An 8779-nucleotide genomic window follows, 5' to 3' on the forward strand; every position below is an offset into this window, starting at 1 on the left:
TGTTTTGGCCAACCTCCGTCGCTACTAAAGGTTGGGTTCTCATCGCCTGACCCGCAGCTGGTAGCGGTGGATCGACGGGTGCGGTTGCCGTCCTCTGTGGTTATGTTTTCTTCCCTGCATTCCCGCCAACTCGGGTGCTCTTCGTCGCCTGACGGGTCACCAGATTTTCTATGGCTGGTGGGGCCTGAGTATTGGATGGAACGACATTTGGTTCTCCGGCCATGATCTCAAGTTCAAGGATAGAGAGTCTAAGGCTTTGAGAATTGTATCATTTCCCACAGACGGCGCCAAACTATTGTGTCAGAAATCCTGCTAGAGCGAGTTCTTCCTACAAGACAGAGATTAGCAGAGAGTACCAGGCGTCGCTGGTGACTCACTCCGATGCTTAAGTTAGATCTCCGAGCAATAGTCAATTCAATGAGTGTTCAGATGGATTAGTCGTGTGTTACCTCTCGTATTTAAGGTGGTTGAGAGTTTGAGTTATGCTTGAATTGGAAAGCTGGAATTCCGGAGTGGAGTGAGACCATTGGAGAGTGTAATTCGAAGATAATGTTTATCTGTTGCTTCCCACATGCCTGATTAGGAGTGACGTGGGCGAAAGTCTCGGACCCTGTTGGTCCATGATAGACTCATGGTGCCTTACGTAAGCCGTAGGGGTTATTCCCTTCTTTCTTAGTGTTATTCCAAGATGACGAGTTATGCGCCCCCAGCGCAAGGCGAGGTGTGTGCGCTTGCGATCAACGAGCTCGAGGCCCTGACCTGGCTTGACGACCACTATAGCTCGTTCTTATCGAGCCCGTTTCCATATCCCAACAGTAACGATTTTACAAGTGATCAATTCTGATACCATATTGGTGACATGGTACGGATAAGAGATAAAATAGTTAAAAGCTCATTTTCAAAGGAGAATAGGGGTAAATTTGTCTGATACTGCTCATCCGTATCATATCAGTTTCTGAGTTGACCAATACTCCTTCTGATACTGTGTACTAAAACCATGTGAGGGAGAGAGAGATGGAGGGTAGTGCAAGATAGGGGTGTCACCCACATTGATTAATTTAATCGGAAAACCCTGAGATCGGTTCAAATCGTTTATCGTGCCATCTCAAGCCTAGACCGAAAAATATTCGATTTTTCTAGGTACAAGGGTCCACCGTGATGGTCGCCCAACTGGGACCGACGTGAAGAGCTTGACTCAACCCGATTAAGCCTGGCTGTTACTGAATTGCTATTGTTGGAGATGAATTCGATGAATCAATCTAAACCATTCACTTCGAATACCATTGAAGTCTATGCCTAGATTATCTTGGCTTTTGAAAATTGAAATATTTAATTAATAGTTCATTTAAAGCCCGTTTAGAGATAGCACAATAGCTTATTTAAAGCCCATACAAGGCTCATTTAACCCGATTAAAGATTGTTACACAGACTGATTGTTTATAAATGGGACCCTGCCTAACTTATGAAGGCTGATTACTTAAATAGGTCGATCATGGTGTGGGATCCTAATTTGGCGGGGGAGGAGGGGGGGGAAAGAGTAGGCCGCTGGACCAATCAATTGACACCCCTAGAGTTAAGACACTGGAATGTGAGGATTTTAGGTTGGACTCGATTTCAGGTTTTATAATCTTGCATTGAATTGTAAATAAAGAACATAATGGCAAAAATTCAAACGGATTCTCATATATAATATCTCATGTGGATTGGGTACATGTCATATTTTATATTCAAATCCAATCATATGTACTTTACCAAAAACAATACAATCATATGTCCTCCAATGTAATTGAATGCAACATCTATAAACTTTTTGGTTTTCAATCTGTTGTTTTGCCACTTGACTTACTCCATTTGAAGAAGGACGGTCTAATGACACTTTATAGGTGTATTTGAAACATATAACCTTCTTTGAAATGACAAGAATTTTCTTCATGTGATTATTTAGGATAACAACATATGCTTATCATCGTTTTATACATTTAAATTAAGTACTAAATTAAGAAAGGGGAAAATATTACAAATTATTTGGCACCTTAAGGAGTGTCAAACTGTCAATAAGAAAATCTTATTGATCAAACACAAATACTATCACATGGCAGTCAAATGTAACAAATGGACAGGTAGACCCTAAGGTCCCATGCTCATATTTCAAGTTTAGCCCATTCAAATAGATATGCCAATAGGCTGGATATTTGTTTTTAGTAAAATTCGTATATTATGTGATTATTTAGGATAAAAACATATTCCTATGTTAAATAAAAAATCTGATACAAATATGTATGTTATATACAAACCCTTTTCTAATTTCTATTATAAACTTCTGCGATTGAGTTCCTGCATAGTGTACGCTAGCATTTTATTGGGTAGATAGATACATGTCTCAACTGGCTTTAACTATTGCACATTTCAAAAAAAAGAATGATCCCTTTTCAAATCATGGTTTCCTAATTGATAATTATCAATAGCATTCATTATTATCCAAAGAAACCAATATCTTTGTATCTATATGGTTTCTTTCTTTGCAATGATGTGTGTCTTAATGATGATTTATTGAACCAAGAGCTCCAATATACGATTTCAGTGATCTCTCTCTCTCTCTCTCTCTCTCTATATATATATATATATATATATATATATGTTTCAGCTTTATACAAAGCAAGGTTGGGACATATGTTAGAAATAGAGAAAGTTTCTACCAAATAGGAGTCATTATGGCTAATAAGATATAGAAGAAAGTTCTCTATTTTGGTCTTAGTTTAAGAGGATTTATAATTAGTATAGTTTATATCTAGAGCTCTTAAAACTTTACTCATGTTAGCTTCTTTTTTATTGTAAAAGTAACCTAGAGAACATTTTAGTTTGTTTGGTTGACTTGATGAGACCAAATGTAATTATTGGAAGCACTAACTTAATCTTTACACTATTCTAATTGTTTGGGGCTCCCTTTATATTTACTTTGGCCTTACAATCCAACATCATTGTTAGCCTTCCATGGAAAAGAAAGAAAAATGATAATAAAAAAAATTCTCCTATTGATCTATTTTGCATGCAAAGCATCAATAGCCTGGTGGTTTGCCTTGTTCACTTGTTGAGGGTCTCCAAAATTGTGGGTTCAAATCCATAGCAGGGGAGAGTTGGGGGGGGGGGGGGGGAAAGAAATGTGATTTCCTCATTTCAGGTTGCCTGAGCCTCAGGGTTGTAAGAATTGGATCGGCATAATCGGTGAAACCCGATCCCAATTCCTGTTGATCCGGAGTGACTATTTTGTGCGGATTTGTAGGGTTCAGGTCAATTCCGGCCTATGTTCATTTTGTTCCAACTAGTATCTAGCTCCATCTTTCTTTCGTTAGTTAATCACCCCTTATCTAAAAGTGCTTGTAGTAATTCTGGTTTTATACTATTTAGAATGGCTCTCTCATATTGAGAAATTCTGTCTAGTGGCATTCGATCACAGAATCCATTGACAGTTGCATAAATGACTAGAATTTGTTTTTCAATTGAAAGTGATCGATCCGAAATGATACGATAAAACCATAACAAGTAACATGAATCTCAAATCCATGGTCTGAAGAATTAATTTTACAATGTATGAACTGTGAACTCTCTAGATTTGAAGTATTATTCAAATCATTTATCTTGTCATTTTGCTTGACTCTTTTAATATAATTTTTTTAGATAGTGATGTATTAAGTATTGGTGAAGAATAGTGAAACAATCTTTCATGTCCACAAATTACCTCAATCGTCATTATAACAATAATAAAGATTAGTTCATAAAAAATAAATTCTTCTTTTGGCTTTTAAAGGCCGCAATTTGCTCCGAAATGAATATATCTAAGATCCCCCCTAGAGTAGATCTTGATGATAAGTGACTTTTTTTATTTTTTGGTAGATAACATCACGCGCGCCCAACGCCAACAGAAAAACAGGATACATATAAAGATACTGAAAAAAGATAGGTAGCATGACCAACAGAAGGTTTGGGTATACAGAACTCAGACCGACGGAGCGGAAAGCGACCCGGTCTCGCATGCCATAGACTGCGTCATCCGGAGAAGGGGATGGGTGAAAGCCATTGCCCCAGATAAAGTGCTATCAACACAGCAGCTGATACGCGCATGCACTTTCGTGCCAATAGAAAGGACTCCATAAGTGACGAAAAGATCAGCGCCATCATGCCCACGCGAGCCGGCACGCTGCCACGTCGAGAGGAGCTTCAATAAACGATGACAGGGCCACAAAATCTGAACGGTGAGAGGGGTAAGGGAGCCGGCCATTTCCATGGCGACACCAACGCCAGAACTGACGTAACCTGCAAAATAGAAAACAAAGATTGAAACCTGTATTTGGAACACAACAAAAGAGGTTGAATGCTGGTAATGGCAAAGAAACCCAACAATCCACACAGAAATAGGGGGCTTCAAAGGGGTAAGGGTAGGCTGCCGGCAGCGGCAATGGGCATGAGTCCCTGCTGTTCAATTGCCTTCTCCTTCTGCTCGCGGGTCTGAGACTTTGAGATCTCACAGATCAGCATGAGCCCCTGCTGTTCAATTGCCTTCTCCTTCTGCTCGCGGGTCTGAGACTTTGAGATCTCACAGATCAACATCGCCCACAGAGCAGGCCCACCATTCATCAGCACCCCACAAGAGACCAGATCGAGCAATCCATTTCCTTCTTTAAACTTAGCCTCGCAGGACTGAGCCATCCCCATCGCAAAAAGGAAGGTTATTTGCGAACAACAGCAAGAAACCCCAATAAACCTCAAAGCGGAGATGAAGAGCTTCAAGTGTAGATGGAGGGAGATGGTAGCCAAAGTGAGAAGAGGGTGGCAATGGTGTGGATGCAGGGGAAGATGGAGGGAGATGAAGTGAAATTGAAGGGAGATGAAATGAAGGTGCGTCATCTGTCGATTCTCCATAAGTAGGCCTCTGGTTTGTGCCTTAAGCACCATGTGCTCAGGCAGCAGCAACGGCAACCCCACGGCCTCAAACCGAATCCACCAAACGTGGGAAGCAAAACAGAGGAGACAACAAGAGGGACGAGGGGCTGGGTGAAGAGGCAGAAGCGAGGTGGCCAAAGAGGGCGATGATTGCCATCCCCAGGCCGGTGTGTCATCGTCGGCATCATCATCATTGTGGGAATCTTCTTCGGTGGCAAGTTCAGTGGGCATGGTGGAGAAACTGATGAGGAGTTGGTGAGGAGAACACACACTAGGCGGAGACAGGTACACGCACAGAGGCGGAGATTTTGCACGCACAGAGGCGGAGATTGGCACGCACTGCGGCGGAATTAGTTTAACAATGGCAAAATAACAGGAAACCCTACTATGCTTAAAACCATACTATTGTTCTTGATGATAAGTCACCAGTCCAAGATATAAAGGGGGTTTCTTATAAAGACCTTAATTATTTATAGGCTAAATATTGTTCTCTGTACCGGGAGCGTAGGGTGCACCCAGACACGTGGGGTGGGCAAAATGACCACCCTGCCCCTTGAATGGCAGACTCATGTGTCTGGGCGTAGGCTACACTGCGGCACAGAGAACATAAACCCTTATTTATAATTTTACTTTTTCATCCACTTAGTATAACACAATTTTTCTTTTTGTGAGGATCAAATATTGTCATTTAACATGTATACTTGAAAACATGTAAGACAATGACAACTTTGTAGGGGAAAGGGTTCTCCATGATGCTAACGAGGGGAGGAATCTACACCCATACCACTGGAATTTTTTTCCCTGTCAGGATACCTGCCCCGTCCGGTTGTCTGGTTCCTCTCAGAGGGGGTGGAAATGACAACTTAACCACACCAGGGCAGTGTGTTCAGGCAGGGGTTAGATCATCATTTTTGCCCCCTATGAGAGGAACCGGATAACTGTACCGGGCAGGGAACTTGAGAGGATAGTGATCCCATACCAATGGCTGTTGATACAGATAATTATTAATTATTCGTGAATGGCCAACATGTGGCATAAGATAGGTGATTATGTGTCAAGTACCTTACTTGATCTACGTGATCTGTAACATTCCATATTATACCAGGATTCCTCTCCTTCACTAGTGGATAGTTTCACCATCTCAGGACTTTCCTTCCAGGATTCTCCATGATTATCTTCTCTCATATCAGTCTCTTATGAAGATTCTCCTTCTTTAAGAAGTTAACCTACCATCGCAGGACTCTAAGCACCGCCTTCCAATAGGTAATGGAACCTCGCCCTATAAATACACAGGGTAACATCTAGGTAAGGGGATTGGATAATTTCACTCTCTTATTCTGTTACTCTACAAATTCATATTGTTGCCCAGATAACTGACTTAAGTATCAGAGAGTCCCCTCAGGGTCTACTTCAGTGCTCTCTTGTGTTTTTTATTTTTTTTATTCTATAGGATCAGTCATCCACGTCTTTGGTCAGTTTTCTATCGCAACAACTATAATGAGAAAATATATCATCCACATGAGACCCACATATTAAGAGTAGAAAAGAGAAAATAAATTACAAAACCTATATGAATGGGAAGTTTTCCCATTCTTTAAAATGACATGGTAGCAATTACATTTTTAAATTATTTTAAGGGTGAGGGATGGGTACGGTAGCGGTATACAGTAAGCTAGCACCCTATGTGTCTATCTCTCTCTTCCCCACTTTGAGGGGGTAAGAAGTGGGAAAGAGAGAGATAGGGGTGTAAATGAATAGCCGAAATCCATTTCCGTATCCGTGTCCGTATCCGTTTAACACTATCCGAATCCGTCCGAAAGCTAAACGGATGCGGATACGGATATGTTATGCTATAGCTATCCGGAAAGCTATATTTACATGTAAACGGATAAAATATCCGATCCGTATCCGTTTAGCACTATCTGGATCCGTCTGATAGCTAATCGGATGCGGATGTGGATATAGCACTATCTGAGCCAAATCCAATTCGTTTACAGGCCTAGAGAGAGATAGACACATAGGGTGTTAACTTACTGTATACCGCTAGTGTACCCAACATTTTTTTTTAAATTTTAAAAATCTTTTTTTATCCCCAACTAAAAGAAGTTTTTGAAATAAAACAAAGGGTAATCAAAAGAAAATTACAACCTATAAGTTCTAAATGCAACTATATATTGAGGTGTCATTGAGACAGTCCCACTTATAAACATGAAGAATTTGTTGTGTGAGAGATCCATTTAGTGGATCAGAGATCCAACCAAAAAGAACACCAAAGAATGTGGTCGAACTATCTGACCTGGAAAAATAATTTCGGCCCAACTTGATATGACAGCCAATAAACCAATTTGAATCAAGGATTTAGTTCACAATATTAGCACCAATATCGATCACTAGCGATACCAATACATGTCGGCTGTATCGGGTCGATACAAGATTAAAAAATCATTTTTTTCAAAAAAAAAATGAATGTTCATATTGTATCAGCCAATCCTTATCGGTAATGTATCGATACATGACCGATACTGATATGAATCGTCCGATACCTGAAACCGTGGTTTGAAGTGATCCATAATTTTAAGGGACCATGTTCCTGTGGGCTCTAAAAAATTTGTTACAATTAAAAGGACAATAGGAAGCTCGTGAACTTACAGCACAATTGAGTCAGTCAGAGAAGTGGACATGAAATGAACCTATCAGACCAAAAGTATTAACATCCCAAGAAAGTTATTGAGATTCATGCCCATAGAGTGAAGCTCTGAGGTAGAAAGTAACTGCAGCTGCTACACCAACACCAACACCAACACCAACAACAACACCAACAAGTGTTCCTTGCCTAAAAAATAACACAGTGGGATCCCACAAAGCCAAAGGGTCACCCACCCTTTTAAGGTCCCTTTGAGCCGATTTAACAGCTTTAAATGGAAGCGCGTGCTTCCTTTTGCCATCCACCAAAGTGTATTATTACTATTAAAAAATAAAAAAAGAAGAAAAAAAAATGCCCTTTTTATTCTCATATAGTGATATGTGGGGAATGAGAAATGCCCTTAAAAGGTCAAAAGTCAAATTCCCTATTCCCTTAAAATCATAAAATAAAGAATCTCCAAGTGGTCTACACTCTTAGTAGCAATCTAAGAATCTTAATCTCTGAATTGCTAATGTGTCTAGTTATTAAAAGAACAAAAAGAGAGAATAGATTAGATTAGGATACCATCAAAAGAAGTCCCTTTCTTAAATAAATGGATTAAGGATTTAATAAGTTTTATACCAAATATTCTCCAATCTTTAATTGATTATCTCTTAAGCAATGAAGAGGCTTGCCCCTAAGGCAAATGTAGCTCAGACTTTAGAATACCCTCTTAATCAGCTGGCATTAAATGTATTTAATTAATTGAATTTGCCTCGAGATAAGAAAGAATGGTCAGTCATAATCACACTCAAAATTGAAGATCTTGTTAAAGAGAATACCAGTGATATCAGTAATACAAGGAAAAGGGGATTATGATTACTAAATGATCAATTAACTAAAGTGGGTACATTGTTAAATGTACCAAAATTCTGATGAAAGGGTCTCTGACAATGGTCTTAGTGAGGATATTTTATTTTCTAAGTCCAAGATTATAAGGAAAGTGGATTCTTTTTAAGCTCAAATATACTAAGTTGAGGTAAAGTGGGTTGGGAGCAAGGGGAAGAGATATGGCCATGTGAAATTAGAATACCAAGGGAGAAGACATAGAAATAATGGGGATTTTTAGTTGCAGAGGTTGCTTAATCCATCTTTTTCTCAGTAATGAAAAAATCTGTCTTGAAGGGAAACCTAGGGATGTACTGAGCAATTAAATAA

Source organism: Telopea speciosissima, chromosome 2, assembly GCF_018873765.1.
Source record: "Telopea speciosissima isolate NSW1024214 ecotype Mountain lineage chromosome 2, Tspe_v1, whole genome shotgun sequence".
In the NCBI taxonomy this organism is placed as follows: Eukaryota; Viridiplantae; Streptophyta; class Magnoliopsida; order Proteales; family Proteaceae; genus Telopea; species Telopea speciosissima.